Raw genomic sequence first — 17134 nt, 5'->3', positions numbered from 1 at the left:
ACTCTGTTGGTGTTTTATAAGACAGGGATCTGTAAAAGCTACGTAGAGGTTGAGTTGAATCTAGAAGTCGCTATTGTAGATTTTTAAGAATCAAGTCTGTGTACTTTTTCAGTTGTCTTAACAAACACTTCTTGTCCTCTTCACTTAAGGATTCAATATAAATGCCTTCATTAGTCAACTTCTGGACTGAAGTCTTTGCTTCTTCCAGTAATTTTTCAATGGATAGTTCTCTGATTGATCCAAATGTAGCTTCTATTGCTGGACAAAGATCTACTACTGTTGTAGCAGATGCCTGGATGGCATTGTTTAATGACCCAAGTGGTTTCAACAGTAGACTTCAGAGAGAGAATGGCAGTAGTCTTCTCTGAATGTAGTAGCAAAAGTAATCCACCAGCCTCCCTACTTAGATCCATCCCATCTTGGTAGATACTTTCCAAAACCAGTAATAACGGCTGGAGTAATTTTAAGACAACAGCCAAGGATCACTCATGAGAAAGCCAGAGGGTTTTCCCAGGTTGGACTAATTTGAACTTCAGTCCCAGTGTATCTTCTATATTTTCCAAGATATTCAGTCATTTTAGACTCTTGCTGAAAAAAGAATATAATGAAGACATTGAATTTATAGCTTTTTTAATGTCTTTTGAAGATTCTGCAGCTCATACTAGTGCTAGTTGGAGTAGATGGCCTCTGCAGTGTGTATAGGAGAGATTAGGGTTACACTTTTCTCTGAGCAAAGCTTGTACTCCACCACATCTTCCAGAGAAGTTTGCAGCTCCATCAAATGCACAAGCAGCCATCTGTTTGGGGTCCAATTGTCAAGCATTTAACTCTAAGATGTGGGTTGTCACAGATGCAGCTGATGTGTCTTCTATAACTTGAACATCTAGAAATGCATCTGTTGGCCTACCCCTGACATCAAGATAATGTACACAATGACTTATACTTGATGCCCATTTGCATCGGTGCATTCATCAGCCCTGTATGCAAATTTTTTGAATGTGGTAAGAGAGTTCTTCACTTTTTCAACTGTTGAGTCTTTCACTGTTGCACTGCATGCTTCTAGCTAGTCAGTTGAGTTCCCTGCAGAAAGACAGTGAGCATTTGCTGGTCTTGTTCGGAACCAGTGTTCAACTTCAGGATGAACAAGTGACAATGCGCTTAACGCTGGCCTCCAGTTTGTTGTGTGTGGTATCTCTTGCTTAAATAGAAAGTAGGATGCCACAGCCATGTTTGTTCGCATGAACTGTGTTGTGTCTCCAGCATTCTTAACAGCCTCATACTAAGTACTTCTAAAATTGGCTTTGAAAGTGGGCTTATAAGGCTTTCTGCATGTTGATGCACTCCAGAAGTCTGGTGTTTTGCAGCCTTTTCATGTAGTTTGCCAGCATTGGCTTTGCTGATCGGTTTGACAAACCAAGCTCCTCCACTTTTACCAATTATAGCATTGGGAAGCTTTCCTTCTTCGTAAGCTTTTTTGCAAGAGGTGCAGCAGTAGCCATCTTTTGTAACTTCAATAAATGGGAACACTTTGACCGACAAACATCAGGAAATGCCTTTAGGTTTTGGAGACACTGTTTCTTCGGTAGGTAGCTGTATTTGTGCTTCGGGCTGGTCAGATGAAGATATACCACTTGAACCTTCAGATGACATGTTGAGATATTCTTGGTTCTTGATGTGTTCTTCACCTTGGTTAGTTTTTGAGGCCTTTGAGTGGAAAAATTATTGCATTGTTTTTTGTCTTTTCATTTTCACTTTGACCTGCAACATATAAAAGAGATATGAATAAAGTCAATGTTTTGTTAGGATAATGGAAATTTAACATAAGGATAATGCAAGTTACACCAAAACACATAACAGGTCTAGATTTCTAAAAAAATATAATTTTTTAAAAAAATGTATTTAAATTGACTTTTGAAAAGTGAGCCATCATGGGATAAGAGGGAAGTCCTCTCAAGGATCAGTAACGGGTTAAAAGGTGGGAAACAAAGGGTAGGAATAAATTATCAGTTTTCAGAATGGAGAGAGATAAATAGTGGTATCCCTGAGGGATCGGGACTGGGATCATTACTGTTCAGTATATTCATAAATGATCTGGAAAAATGGGTAAACAGTGAGGTGGCAAAATTTGCAGATGATACAAAAGTACCCAAGAGAGTTGAGTCCCAGGCAGACTGTGAAGAGTTACAAAGGGATCTCACAAAACTGGGTGACTGGGCAACAAAATGGCAGATGAAATTCAATGTTGATAAATACAAAGCAATGCACATTGGAAAACAGTCTCAACTATACATACAAAATGATGGAGTCTGAATTAGCTGTCAACACTCAAGAAAAATCATGGAGTCATTGTGGATAGTTCTCTGAAAACATCGACTCAATGTGCAGCAGCAGTCAAAAAGCAAACAGAATGTTGGGAATCATTAAAAGAAAGGAATAGATAACAACAAGACAGAAAATATCATATTGCCTCTATATAAATCCATGGTATGTGTACACCTTGAATACTGTGTGCAGATCTGGTCACCCCTTCCCAAAAATATATATTGGAATTGGAAAAGGTACAGAGATGGGCAACTAAAATGATTAGGGGTATGAAACAGGAGGAGCGATTAAAATGACTGGGAATTTTCAGCTTAGAAAAGAGACGACTGAGGGGGATATGATAGAGGTCTATAAAATCTTGACTGGTGCGAGGAAAGTGAATAAGGAAATGTTATTTAATCCTTCACATAACACAAGAACTAGCAGTCACTCAATGAAATTAATAGGCAGCAGGTTTTAAAAAAAACAAAAGGAAGTACTTCTTCACACAACCTAAAGTCAACCCGTGGAACTCTTTGCCAGGGGATGCTGTGAAGACCAAAAGTATAACAGGATTAAAAAAAGAACTAGATAAATTCCTGGAGAATAGGTCCATCAATGGCTATTAGCCAGGATGGGGAGGGATGCAACACCATGCCCTGAGTGTCCCTAGCCTGTTTGCCAGAAGCTGGGAATGGGCAACAGGGGATGGATCACTTGATGATTACTTGTTCTGTTCATTCCCTCTGAAGCACCTGGCCTTGACCACTGATGGAAGACAGGATACTGGGCTATATGGACCATTGGTCTGACCCAGCGTGACCATTCTTATTTAAAAATTAATTATAATGATAAAAATGTTTAGTACAGAAACTCTCCAACATAATGACCTCTCAAGATAGCAATGATGTGAGATAACAACTTTGGCAAATAATCCATTTAAAAAATCTTGGCCTGCTAGGAAACATATTTAGACTAGTATACCCCTTATATCCATTCCCAGTCACAAATCTAGCATTCTGGAGCAAAGTCACTAAAATATAGTCCAACAAATAAATGTTTATATAACGTGCCCCTCACTTTTCCCTCCATCGCACCCCACTCACTGGTGTTGTCCTTGGTCAGTGGAGACTCGGAGTTCAGAAGTGCTTTTACATGAGTTCACCTCCCAGGTGGGGGGCAAGAAGGCACCTTGCTCGTTCCTCCAGCTGCTCACTGTTCGCTCAGTCCACTGTTGTTTGTTGTGCCACCGTTCACTCCACCTCTCTGTTGCTAATGGCCCTGCGCCATCACCTTCTGCTGCCACTGTGACCTCTGCAAGTTGGTCTCTTGAGGTTCCACCTAGCTCTCAGTAATTTCAGCTGAGCTCTCAGTGGGGGAACCTCACTGCTAGTGCAGACTGGGCCGTCTCTTCCACAGAAACACTGTCCCACAGCAGGTCTAAGCACTTAGACCTGATCATCAGTGATTTCAGCTGCAGTGATCACTTAACAGAACAAAAGACTATCTATGGAGCCTAATCAGCTCTGTCTATAACAGTGGAGTGGGACAGGTGGGACCACCCTCTCTCTTGATGCCCTCAATCAGCACAGGCTAAGTACAGTTCTACTGCCCTTTACTCCTACAATAAGAACAACAACATTTCATTCCCCACCTCTGCCCCCGCATTCAAGTGATTTGTAACCCAACCCCAGCCAAAATCTATCACTTGGGCAACACAGCTCTGTTTGCTGGATACCTAGGTAGATTAGGTGTGACTGTAAATACAATCTGGTCCTGAAGCCTTTACCCTGGCTGTCAGGGAGAGCTCATTTAGACTTTGCTTACAAATCATAATTTGAAATTATTAGGTTGGCCAACATCACTGAAATGAATGCACTGACATGGTCATAAAAAACAACTGTATAAGGAAGCTAGTCCATGTTCATACTTTTCAAATCTATTATACTTTTTCAGATACACTTATTTTATGATACACTGTATATGCTTTTAAAGCATGTATTAATGTTTCAATTTCAATTCAGATTTCCAAACAGTTCACTAAATTGGCATGTAACTAGTTCACAAAACTGGGGGGGGGTGTTGGGGAAATTTGGAGGGGAGGGCCCCGGGCGTGGGGCCAGCAACCTGGACCAGTGGCTGGGACCCTGTGCAAAACCTGGTGGTGCTGCAGCACCCCCTGCCCCTCTAGTTCCTGTGCCTATGGTCCTGGCTTTGCAGATTTGTGTGCTTCATCTAGTATGTAGGTGTACGTGCAGCAATGGAGTTGTTGTAGACTGGCACTGATTTCTTCTGCAAAGTAAGGAGAAAATGGAAGAAGCTGAACTGCAGGACATTTTTTAAAATGTTACTCTAAATATGGAACTATTCAGTAGATTGCAAACATAATTCTTTTATAAGAGTCTATGTTCTCCCTTTGTAATTTTGGACATAGAAAGTATTGTGGTTATTTTATGGGTACATTGGAACTTTTTCTTGGAAAGTCTGAAGGTAATTGTTCAAACCATTTTAAAGTTGTGGATGCTTTAAAATGACACTTTCAGTGCCCACCATTTTGGGACCTTCGTTGCTTGTCAAATTTGAAACTTTTGTATGCTCTTTGGAGACGGTACTGTCATTATTATGGGTTTGTGCAGCACCTAGCAGAATGGTGCTGGTTGAGGCCTTGAGGGCCTAGGCTAATATTAAAACAAACCTGAATCTTGTAGTTTGCTACAGCAGTGGGTGTTTTATGGATACCCCGATGGGAACTTAATCAAATCTGTGCAGGACAAGGAGAAGCAGAGGAGAAATCAGAACAATGCAGATCACTCCTCAATTCTACAGGGCAGGAGACCCTGTGGATCCAGAGAACAAGTGAAGCTCCAGAGCTCAGAAGACTAAGGAGGGGAAACCAGGACTGTGCAGAGCTCTGCAGGGTGGTATGAGCTAGGGGCAGTCACAAGCCCTTCAAAGCTCCTTACGTCCAAGTTGCAAGGGCAGGTGTAGGGAACTGAGGATCTCGTGCAGTTCTCATTTTTAAAAACACAGAGAAATTAGAGAAATCTTCACTAGTTCTAGGTTGCTGCTAACTACACATTCCAAGGACTTGCACAGTTAAAAACCTCACACCAACCTCTACTTCAGTTAAAAGGATAGAAACAAACAGTTAAGTGAAGTAGATAAATGTTCAAATACTCTCCGTTTATACAAGCTCTTAAAATGTAAGAATTTGGAATCACTGTGGTCCCATATCTCTGGCCATTTTCAGCCTACAGATCAAATTCTTACACCCCCGATGTCAGATATGTTCTGATGGTTTTTAACTGTGAACTAACTGATGTAATTTAAGGCTATTACTGTGCATGTAAAGCTTTGTGTAAACACACAAGCTGTACTGGTATAGTTACAGTGGTACAACCCCCACCCCCCACTGTGGATGCAGTTATACAGGAATAAATGTGTATTTATACCAGTTACAGCTTATTCCAATATGGGAAGAGGTGTAAACTGTACCAGTATAAGGCACTTAGGGTAGGGTTGCCAACTTTGTAATTGCACAAAACCGAACACCGTAGTCCCGCCCCCTTCCCTGAGGCCCCACCCCCTGCTCACTACAGGGGGGCTCGCTCTCCCCCATCTGCACTCGCTGTCCCTGGGCTGGGGCAGGGGGTTTGGGCGTGGGAGGGGGTGAGGGCTCTGTATGGGAGTGTGGGCTCTGGGGTGGGGCCAGAAATGGGGGGTGCAGGGTGAGGGAGGGGGCTTTGGGCTGGGGCAGGGAGTTGGGGTGCAGGAGGGGGTGAGGGCTCCGGCTGTGGGTGTGGGCTCTGGGGTGGATCAGGGGATGAGGAATTTGGGGTGCAGGAGGGGGCTCCAGGCTGGGGGTGGGACTGAGGGATTTGGAATGTGGGAGGGGGCTGTGGGTTGAGGCAGGGGGTTGGAGTGTGGGAGGGGGTGAGGGCTCTGGGGTGGGGCTGGGGATGAGGGGTGCAGGGTGTGGGAGGGGGCTCTGGGCTGGGGCAGGGGGTTGGAGTGCAGGGGGGGTGAGGGCTCTGGGCTGGGGGTGCGGGCTCTGGGGTGCAGGAAGGGGCTCTGGGTTTGGGGGGCTGGGGGTTGGGGTGCAGGTACACTGGGGGATACAAGCTCTGGACTGAGGGTGCAGGCTCTGGGCTGGGGCTGAGGGATTTGGGATGCAGGAGGGGGCTCTGGGTTTGGGAGGGATTGGGGCTCAGGGTTGGGGTGTTGGCTTACCTTGGGTGGCTCCTGGTCAGCAGCGCAGTGGGGCTAAGGCAGGTTGCCTGCCTGTCCTGGCTCCATGTCGCGCCCCGGAAGCAGCCAGCAGGTCCGGCTTTTAGGTGAGTGGGGGGGGGGAAGCAGGAGGGTTCATGGCGCGCACTGCTCTTGCCCACAGCACCACCCTCCCAGCTCTGATTGGCCAGGAGCTGGTGTTCAGGCAGCGTGCGGAGCCCCATGGCCCCCCCGCCTGGAAGCCAGAGCTGTGGGCTGCTTCTGGGGCACAGTGTGGTGCCCCAGGACAGGTGGGGACTAGCCTGCCTTAGCACCACTGACCGGACTTTTAACGGCTCGGTCGGCAGTGCTGACCGGAGTCGACAGGGTCCCTTTTCGACCGGGTGTTCTGGTCAAAAACCAGACACCTGGTCACCCTAACCTAGGGGTAGTACAAAAATCACCCTCTTAATTAAGAGTTATACCAGCACAAAAACTGTGAGCAGACCAGGCCTAAGATGTTGTTTTCTGTTAATAAAATTAGGGCTGGGAGAAAGAACTACTTTACTGGATCATATCGACCCTCACCCTATTCAGTGCCCTGCACTATGTTCTTCACTGCTTAGTTCAGCTTTTTAAAGGAATCAAGGGTTGGGGCTTTTGCCTTTTCCCTTAGGAGACTCTACCACAGTCTAATTGACTTCACTGGCAGGAAACATTTCCTGATGATATGCTTTAATTTTGGGTGTCAAACTGTTGGCCCATGTGATGACCTCTCTGTCTGAGCCTGCATCAGTACAAGCATCTTCTCCTACAGTAGCTGTTCAGAATTTCCCTCCTTTGGCATCTGAATCCTTCCCATACTGTCAAATATTGCTTAGGGCACGAACAAGGCTCCTTTGGCATCTGCTGGATGCCTATTTCAACTGCAGGTAGTTGGCTCTATGCTTCAATCCCGCTGAGCTTAGTGCAGCTCCAAGAAGCAGTTGCAGGGGTACAGAGCTGGGAGGTGGCTGCCTGCACTAAGGACCTGAGTTAGCAGTCCTGGGGCACTGGTTACATAGGATTGGATTGTAAAACCTGGGCCTGTTGGCAGGGAAGCAAGTCTGAACCAATGCAGTGTTGTCTTTTTGGCTATGTCTGTACTAAAAATACAACCAAGTGAGAGGAATCTGCTATTACACAGTAGTCCCCTGACCTTGTTACAGCACGGTTACCACTTGTGGTGTGGACAAGAGCTAAGCATGTCCCTAGAGTCAGGCTAAAACTGGGTTCTCAGTTCCCTTTAAGTCACTGGTATTGTGGGCTGTGTTCCAGGCACAATGTCATCTGAATCTGAGAGGGTTGGGAGGGCAAACCAGGAACTCTGTGTCTGAGCTGCTGTGGAAGAGGCAGGCAGGCAGCTCAGCAGTAAAGATCCAATCTAAATGAGGGGTTGGGGTGTGAGTGAGTGGGGAAAGGAGGAGTCTTAATACAAGTTTAAGTGGTGGTTCTCCTTGCAGTGTCTACACTTAGTCTTTTTTTTGGGGGGGGGGGTCGCCAAGCTCTGTTTAAGTTGGGCTCAGTGGGTCCCAGGGTGGCATCTCACCCCCTGTCTGCCCTCCCCCACGGGGCTGCCCTCCACCCGCAGCACCCGGAAGGGCGGCCTGTGGCTGGGGATCACCACGTCGGCCAGGGCCAGCGCCCGCCAGCGGCTCCACTCCTGCTGGGCGGGGTCCTCACTCAGCGCCTGCCAGGCGGCCTTGTCCTGCTCCTGCTCGAACAGGTCCCCGGCCACCAGCACCGTGCCCAGAGCTGTGGCCCGCACCAGCACGGGTGTGGGCGGCCATGTGCCTGGGCGTGGGCAGCACCTCCATGTGGCCTTGATCGATGGGGTAGGGGGCACTGCCCCCCCAGGTTATGGGGCAGGTAAAGCCCCTCCCCCTGGCTGAGGTGGAAGCCCACCAGCAGCGTGGCCCCGGGGAAGAGGTTGAGGTTGCCAGCGTGGTCGGAGTGGCCGTGGGTGCAGACCACGTGGGACACGTACCCCCGGGCCATCCCCTGGGCCGCCAGCAGCCCCAGCAGCCGCTCCCGCCCCCAGGGCCCTCCCGAGTCCACCAGGGTGAGCCAGGGGCCCCGCAGCAGCATGAGTGTGCCATCGGCCCGCGTGCCGCCCGGCTATACCCCTCCTGGGAGAAAGGCACCAGCATCGAATAGGAGGTGCTGGGGATCAGGGAGAGCCCCGGGGGCACCGTGCGCAACGGAGGGGTTGTCGGGTGGGAGTGGGGCTGGAGGGGGCGGTGGGCATCAGTTATTCTAGGCAGCCAAAGATTCCATATTCCTGCAGCTCTGCTGTGTTTCTGGAGGCAGCTTGGGGTGGGGATTGTTTGGGGAGGAAGGTGCTGAGTCTTTTTAGTCAGGATGAGGCCTGAAGCAGCCTCCCTTCTGCTTCCAAATACCTCCATTTCATTCCTGCCCCCATTTACCCTCTTCTACCATTATCCAGCAAGCCTGTCTCCCTCAGCTCCCATCCCTCCCCAGCCTGTTCCCTGGCCACCTTCTGCTCCTCACCCCTCTGCCAGTGAGTCTCTCGTTTTTCCTTCCCAAACAATCCACACCCCTAGGCCACCTCAGGCTCTCCTGTCCTCTTCCTCCCCCCTAGATTCCCTCTCCCACACTCCACCCCTGATTCCCTCCAGCACCAATCTTCCTACTCACTCCTGGATGTACCCAACCTACCTTCCCCCTGTTTCTGCAGGGCCTAAGGGATAGGTTTTGCCTTCCCCCACACTTGAGAGGGAAATAAGTGACTGTTTCTCACTGGTGAGCATCACTCATGGAGATGCACAAAACTTGGCAGCACTGTTGCTAGGCTTTGGATTTCCACTTTCTGAAGGATTTCTGCTTGGCTCAAGTAATCTCTTACACCAGGTGGCTAAATAGCGAGGTTCAGCTCTTGCCTTCCATCTTTGTTTTTGTTTAGGGTCATGCATGCCCTCTATGGCTCAGCTAGAGTCACTTAAGTAGCCTTTCTGAGGCTGTGACTATGCTAGGAACGCCTTACTAGTATAGAAATATCAGTATAGCATACTAGTAAAGTGCTCCTAGTGTGGGCATAGCTGTACCAGCAAAGCTGTGCTTCATACCATTGTAATAAAACCACCCTGTGATGGGCTCCCCACTGGGGTACCACTGTGCCCCCTTAACTCTCCAGTATGGGCTGTCTCTCACAATGCTTTGCTAGTGACAAGCAGCAAACCCCTCCAGGCGCTGTTATCACTTAGCATAACAGCATGTGGAGCCCCACACCCAGCTAGACTGCCTGAATGCTCCCAGACCCGCTCACGAATCACGCAGAGAAAGGCACCAGCCAATTCTCCCCAGCCTTGCATCCAGAGCTGTACCGTGGAGCCTGATCAGTGAAAAGTGTATTACCCAGTCCATCTCTCTCTTAACGTGGAGAGGACATACACAAGCCTTTATAAACTGAGCTGAGATTTCCCAAGCACTTCATCCAAAACGCACTGTTCTAGGTAAAATGTAAAACAGAAAGATAGATTTTAAGTGATTATAAATGGTAGGCATAAAAGGTCAGAGATAGTTACCAAAGAAAATAAAAGGTAAGTGCACAGTCTAAATCTTAAACTTTATTACACTAGGCAGTATTTAGATCAAGCAGTTCTCACCCTACTGGATGTAACAGTCTTAATACACAGGCTTTTCTCCAAGCCAGGGACCAGTCTCCTAAATTGAAGTCTTTGTCTTTCCATCAGTTTTGTTGTTTCCAGCATAGGTGGGGGAGGAGAAAGGCCTTGCAAGGCATGATGTCACTGTCCCATATTTTATACCAGGGGTGGCCAAACCATGGCTTCTGAGCCGCATGCAACCCTTTTACAGTTAAAGTGCGGCTCGCAGAGCTCTCCACATCCCCTCTGCCCCCAGTCTGGTAGGTGGCTCTGCGGTGGGGGTAGGGGCTTCTGCCAGAGATGACTGGTGCTTCCTAAGAGTGGGGGGAGGGGCATAATTTAAATCCCACCCAACATCTTGAGTCACACCTCCCAACATCTTGAGTCATGCCCCCCCTCTTACCTTCAGCTGCCCCACCTTGCAGCTCCTAGCTGTTAGGTCCCGTTGGAGAGGCAGTAGCAAACAGCTGGGAGCTGCAGGGAGGGGCCACTGATTTAGCTCCATAGGAAGAGGTAGCAGCAAAAGCAGCAGCTCTCCCTGCAGTTCCCAACTGTTTGCCACTGCCTCTCCCCATGGCTACAGCTCCCAGCTCACCAGCTTCAGCTGCTGCGGTGCAGGGAGGGGGCCCAGTGGCATCATGTGACTGAGCGAGGCATATGCCCCCCCATGCATCACCTCTGGCTTCTACCCGGCAGTGTGGGAGGGATCTAGTTGCTTCAGCTGAAGATCCAAGCCCTGGGAGTCATGCCCCGGCTTTTGAACTTCTGAAGATTGTTGTATGCAGCTCGGAGGATCAGTAAGTTTGGCCACCCTCTGTTTTATACCCTCAGTCCATGTGTCTGGAAAATACTAGCCAGACATGGCCTGGTGGGTTGAGCAATCCCCCTGGTGTGGTCTTGTGCAACAGTCATTGAATTGTAAATCCCTTGATTAAATCTCCCCTGCTGATTAATGGTCATTGAGCACTGTCCTGGGAGTGGTTTACCTTCTTTGTATGCCCCTAGCAGATTTACAGCATATTTCAGTAAAAACCATACAGCAAAATCTCATAACTTGATACACACTAATGATATATGTATTTTGACAGAACAATGGATTTCAGCAGATCATGACCTCACGTACGATATCTTACATGGGGGTTCCAGGGTGCTGTTTTGAGGTACAGAGTGACACATATGAAACAAGCCATACTCGTAAAAGGACAACTCTACTGGTGTAGCTGCACCCACCCTAGGGACTTCTGCCAGCATATCTATACCAGTTAGGGATCACACCTCTTCACACCCCTGACCAACCTAGCTATGCTGGCCAATGTCTGTAGGGTAGGCCTGTTTAAGGATTATTTACTTCTTAATTTAGACTTCAGGGCCTCTTTGACTAGCTTTCCTCTTATTTTGGAAATCTCCATTTTAGTGGCCATTGCTGGATACTTCAGAGAAGGGTGTGAAAATCGTTATAAGTGTGCAATGCCCTATAATCAGGGGAAATGTCTTCCTGATCCCATGGGATCACATTTTGCCCTAAAGCATGACAAGACCTCTGCCTGCAGCATTACTGAGCCAAGTCTCCTGGAGATATAACGTGGTGCCCTTTACCGTGTCAGTTGATGACTGAAATATCCTGACCCTATGATCTGTAAGACACATTTATCCTGTATGATCTCTCCTGAGTCCCTCATTGAAGTGAAAGGGTCCTTTAATGATCATTCCCCCTCCCTTCCCTCATCCTTCCTTTCTGCTCTCACACTCCTTCCCCGCCTTATCCATTCATATACTCCTAACCACATTCTACCCTGGGTTTAATTTTTCTTTAATATCTTCATTTATTTAATGACAGCAGTAGCTGCAAGTTGTTCTCTGTGGGAGCTGTGGCATGTGGCTGTGCTTTAGGTAATGAGACCTGATGAAAGCCTCTTGTTCCTGTATCAAGATTCCATCCTTCTCTGTATTTAAAAAAACCTCACAGGCTGTGCTGGCTATATTAATATATTTTTAACGGCTTGCATGTGGCTATCGGAACACTTGCTTGTCTATCTTGAGAGAAGCAGAGCAATTCCCCCCTGCCCACTCATGCATCTTTGGCTGAAATCAGCCGGGAATTGGAATAAGTGGTGGAGGGGAGCAGTCAGATAAGAATTTCCCAGAAATTCGGGCAGTAAAAAAATGAAACCTGCCATTTCACACCTGCCAGGGGTGGGTAGGATTCCAGAGACCCTCTCCCCCGTACTCACTCCAAAAATCTCTCTCTTCTGAAATGTTCCCCTGCCTGTGATCAAGGGAGTGGCTGTCTCAGACTGTAGCATTTCTACCAGTGGAGGGGTGAGACTTCTCTAAAAATAATTACTGCATTTCTGAAGTGAAACAAAAGAATTTATGCTGTAATTGAGAGCTAGGAGGGGGAGGGAGCTGACAGACTCAATGCAAGTGTGTTCTAATGCTGTGTGCCAGTGGTTTGGTAGCCTAGCGTATTAGCACACTAGCTTTTTGTCTCTTAGGCTAACATGCTGCTTAAGCTGCAGGTAGAATAAGCTTGGTGGTCTGAGCCTAGAGCATCTTTTTTTTTTTTTTTTTTTAACTGCTTTTCTGCTAGAGACACAGCTAGCCACGTGTCGAAAGCTGAGAGGCCAAGAACTGCAACAGCAGAGCTTCAAGTCAGGACTGACTTGTATTGGCAGACATCTGTGTGGGGTCCATAAATGGCAAGGCAAAAGATATTCCCAAGTCGGAGCTGAGGTGCACTGGTGGAGCTGTGCGGAGCAACTCGCACAATGAGCACGAGATCAGCTTGTGAAGAATTAATGCCGCATATAACCTGTGTCAGAGAGAGGGAGCAAACGGCAACCAGCCTGCTCTCACTCACGCGCTGATTAAATAGAGCTGCCAGGAGAGGTCAGCCCTCGTTGACTCGCTGACAGGTTGGCTGGAAGGCGTTATGATATAGTAGGGAAGGGATATTGATCAGTTTTACAAGAAAACAACCCCGATAGACCCTCTCTAGCCATAGGATAATTGGGGGAGTGGTGGCTGGCATTAAAGGATACCGCCCTCCTGCTCTTGTAAAATGAAGAATAAATGTGCTCTATCCTGGAGGCGGAGGGGTAAGTAGAAAGCAATTTAGGTATAGTCTAAATTCTTCCTTGTTTGCTGCTGGCAACCACGAGCTCCTCTGCAAGCAGTTGCTGTTCCATGTCTGTATTTGCCCCTGATGTTCAGTGATGGGTTTAGCTGTCTATGTGCCTCCCCCCAAACTGATACAGGGACTCTCTGTTCATCTAATGTTGAGCCTGAGCATGCTGTTAAGGCTGCTCCCTGTTCCCTCAAGTTGAGGAAACCAATGCATAGGCAGGACTTGCTAGTCTTGGGCCTACTGGCATATCTGCTTCTTGTGAGCCACTTATGCTCTCAAAAAGAGAAAGGTGATGGTGAATCACTGTGGGGACAGAGATAGAGGAGCTTTGGCTGCCTCCTTGATTCTCTGAGCTCATGCCACCCTACTGTTGAGGTTGTTCTGGCAGCTAGCAGGACTCTGTGGATGCGGGGTTTGGTTTGTTGCCCTTGAGTGACTTGGATTCCGTAACACACCCTGCTCTTGATGAGTGGTCCTTCTCTCTCTTTGCCTCTGAGGATGCCTCATCCCTGGGTCTGCCTGAGGTACCCCAGCAACAGCAAAAGGGTTTGTTTTGTTTTTGTTAATGTAAGTGCCTGGGAAAGATGCTGGACTGGTAGCCCTGGAGATACGCCACACAACCTGCCCTCAGCCAATGTGCTGTCTGCCCGCTCTGGGGCTACATTGTCCCCCACCCACTGTAAAAGCTGTGAAAGAGGGTGGGGGGACTGTTTGTGACAGAGGTGGGCAAACTACGGCCTACGGGCCACAGCCGGTCCGCGGGACCATCCTGCCCGGCCCCTGAGCTCCCGGCCGGGGAGGCTAGCCCCCAGCCTCTTCCCCGCAGCCTCAGCGCACTGTGCTGCCAGCACTCTAACCCGCCGCTCCTGCCCGGCAGCACGGTGGTGTGGCTGGCTCTGGCATGGTAAGGGGGTGGGGAGCGGGGAGGTCCCAGGAGGCAGTCAGGGGACTGGGAGCAGGGGGCGGTTGGATGCGGCAGTGGTTCGGGGGGGCGGCAGTCAGGGGATGGGGAACAGGGGCAGTTGGATAGCTGTGGGAGTCCCAGGGGGCCTGTCAGGGTCAGGGGGTGTTGTCATAAATATAAAGGGAAGGCTAACCACCTTTAAATCCCTCCTGGCCAGAGGAAAAACCCTTTCACCTGTAAAGGATTAAGAAGCTAAAGATAACCTCACTGGCACCTGACCAAAATGACCAATGAGGAGACAAGATACTTTCAAAGCTGGAGGCGGGGGGAACAAAGGGTTCTCTCCGTCTGTGTGCGGCTTTTGCTGGGGCCAGAGCAGGAATGCAGGTCAGAACTCCTGTAAAAAGTCAGTAAGCAATCTAGTTAGATGTGCGTTAGATTCTGTTTTGTTTAAATGGCTGATAAAATAAGTTGTGCTGAATGGAATGTATATTCCTGTTTTTGTGTCTTTTTGTAACTTAAGGTTTTGCCTAGATGAATTCTCTACGTTTTGAATCTGATTACCCTGTAAGGTATTTACCATCCTGATTTTACAGAGGCTGTTCTTTTACTTTTTCTTCAATTAAAATTCTTCTTTTAAGAACCTGATTGCTTTTTTGTTGTTCTTAAGATCCAAGGGTTTGGGTCCGTGTTCACCTATGCAAATTGGTGAGGATTTTTGTCAAACCTTCCCCAGGAAAGGGGGTGTAGGGCTTGGTGGTGGCAGCAATAAAGTCCAGGGACAAAAGGTAAAACAGTTTGTACCTTGGGTAAGTTTTAACCTAAGCTGGTAAAAATAAGCTTAGGGGTTTTTTCATGCAGGTCCCCTCATTTGTACCCTAGAGTTCAGAGTGGGGAAGGAACCTTGAGAGGTGTGGATAGGGGTTGGGGCAGTCAGGGGACAGAGAGCAGGGAGGGTTGGATGGGGTGGGGGCCAGGCTGTTAGGGGCGGGGGGTCCCGGGAGGGGGGAATCGGCACAAGGAGCCGGGGGGGGTTCAGATGGGTTGGGGTTCAGAGGGGGCAGGAAGTGGGAAGGGGCGGATAGAGGGCGGGGGCCAGGCTGTTTGGGGAGGCACAGCCTTCCCTACTCGGTCTTCCATACAGTTTTGCAACCCCCAAGTGGCCCTCGGGCCAAAAAGTTTGCCCACCCCTGGTTTGTGATGAAACCCTCCATGAGGAATTTCTCACTCTGATTGTCTTGAATCATTTCTGGTGATGGTGGTGGTGGAATGGGTTTTCGAGCAAGTGTAGAATGTGCATTTCCCCTGGCCCTGCCCTGACTTCAGCCCCCTACCCACACACACACTGCACAGAGAGCACTCCACAGGGTTCAGAAGGACGGACAGTGCTACAGATGCATCCAAGCCTCCCTTCGTCTTATAGGGGTCATGATCCATGGAGGACCCATTCTTGAGCAGAGCTCATCTATCCACTGGAGTGAAAAGTATTAGGGATGAGATGGCGGCAAAATAATTGCTGTCTCTTAACCAACGCTATGCTCTGGGACAAAGAGGAGCCTGTTCCTAAACCTGCTCACTTTTTCTGGCTGTAGCTAATAGCAGGTAACTCCTTCACTTATCTGTTTTCTAGCTGGTTAAGTTGCCATATCCTTTCTCAGCTGGGTTGATGAAAGTTGTTTGGGATGTAATCACGTTTTCCGAAGGAGAGCAGGTCGCAGGCTTACGCTCCAGTAGTGATGAACATCATGGAGGATGAAGGTTTGGGAGATTCCTTCTCACCCCTTTCCCAAGGAAGCTCAGTTCCAGGGTAGTATCTATGTTTCAGTGAGATCTCCTGCTTCTTTAACCCAATTTTCCAGCTGGGCCTGAGGGAGGCACTGTAAGGTACCTAAGAGCATGAGCAAACGTGACTCTGCACAGGATTAGAACCAGAGATACACCTGGCTTCCTGCCTTGTGAACATTGGACTACGTAGCTGTCCCAAACTCAAGTGGCCAAGGATAATACACCCAGCTAACAGGGCTAATCTTTTGACTTTTACTTAGTTTTATAATAATAAAATCAGATGGAAAAGACCTAGTCCATTTTTCTGTGGCCAATGCAGCCCTTCCTGTTCTCTACTATACATTTTCTAGTGTCTTGTCCAGTTTATAATTTTCAAGATGACCTTCAGAGGGATTTTTTTTAATTGGGCTTGTACCTGCTTTACTTCTTTGCAATGGATAAAGAAGGCCTGAGAGGATTTTAATTTTTTTCTGTTTACCTTAGAAATATCAGGAATGTCCACTCTGGTCTTACCTGGCATTGTTAGAGGACCACTGAGGAGGTATGATGGATAGTTTTTTTCTGAGCTTTAAATCCCTTTATTGAAAGTATGAGGGTGTTGAATAAAGACAGCCTTTCTATTCAAACTATTAATTAGCCATTGACTCTGCATAGATGATAACAAAAGCAAATAAAACCCCAAAGAATAGGGAAACAGTCTGAACACAACCCCTTCCCTTTTTAATAGCTCAGCTTTCCATCTCTTGCCTTTTATGAGGTCACCATTTCACTGGTCCTTCAGTTATCATATTCTTCCAGCCTAGACAGAACCTGAATTTCTAATGCAGGGGAACAAACAGAAAAAATGTTGTAAAGAACAAAACAAGCCTTTAGGCCTTCTTTGTACACTATATAACAAAGAAGGAAACAAGGGCATAAGTCCAGTTTGTTTTGCAGGTGACCTTTAAAAGCCCCATACAGTGGGTCTTTCACCATAACAACCCCTTGGGAACTAAAATCTATTTCCTTATCAAAATGTTTGTATTCTTCTTGTTCATAACTTTATAAGCATGGGGCTATGCATACTGGTTTCTTGCTTTTTGGGTTGTTTACTAAGGCAGACCTGCTGATGCTGATTTAATTTATAAGGAAATATGGGGGTGTTCT

General features: G+C 47.8%; 1 protein-coding gene and 1 pseudogene across 3 annotated transcripts in view; one reads left to right on the top strand and one right to left on the bottom strand.

The window, feature by feature from the left end:
• Positions 1-17134, top strand: part of TCF20 (transcription factor 20) — a 213389-nt gene that overhangs the window by 21903 nt on the left and 174352 nt on the right. The gene's annotated exons all lie outside the window — the stretch shown is intronic.
• Positions 8069-11362, bottom strand: LOC311523161 (metallo-beta-lactamase domain-containing protein 1 pseudogene; annotated as a pseudogene). Its single transcript has 2 exons — positions 11306-11362; positions 8069-8664 (listed from the first exon to the last, which is right to left on the bottom strand). The product of its transcript is annotated as a metallo-beta-lactamase domain-containing protein 1 pseudogene (transcript).

The sequence above is a fragment of the Lepidochelys olivacea genome (assembly GCF_965140295.1).
Source record: "Lepidochelys olivacea isolate rLepOli2 genome assembly, chromosome: 1".
Classification (NCBI taxonomy): Eukaryota; Metazoa; Chordata; order Testudines; family Cheloniidae; genus Lepidochelys; species Lepidochelys olivacea.
The sequence above is the reverse complement of the archived record's forward strand: the minus strand, read 5'-3'. Positions and strand labels throughout refer to the sequence as shown.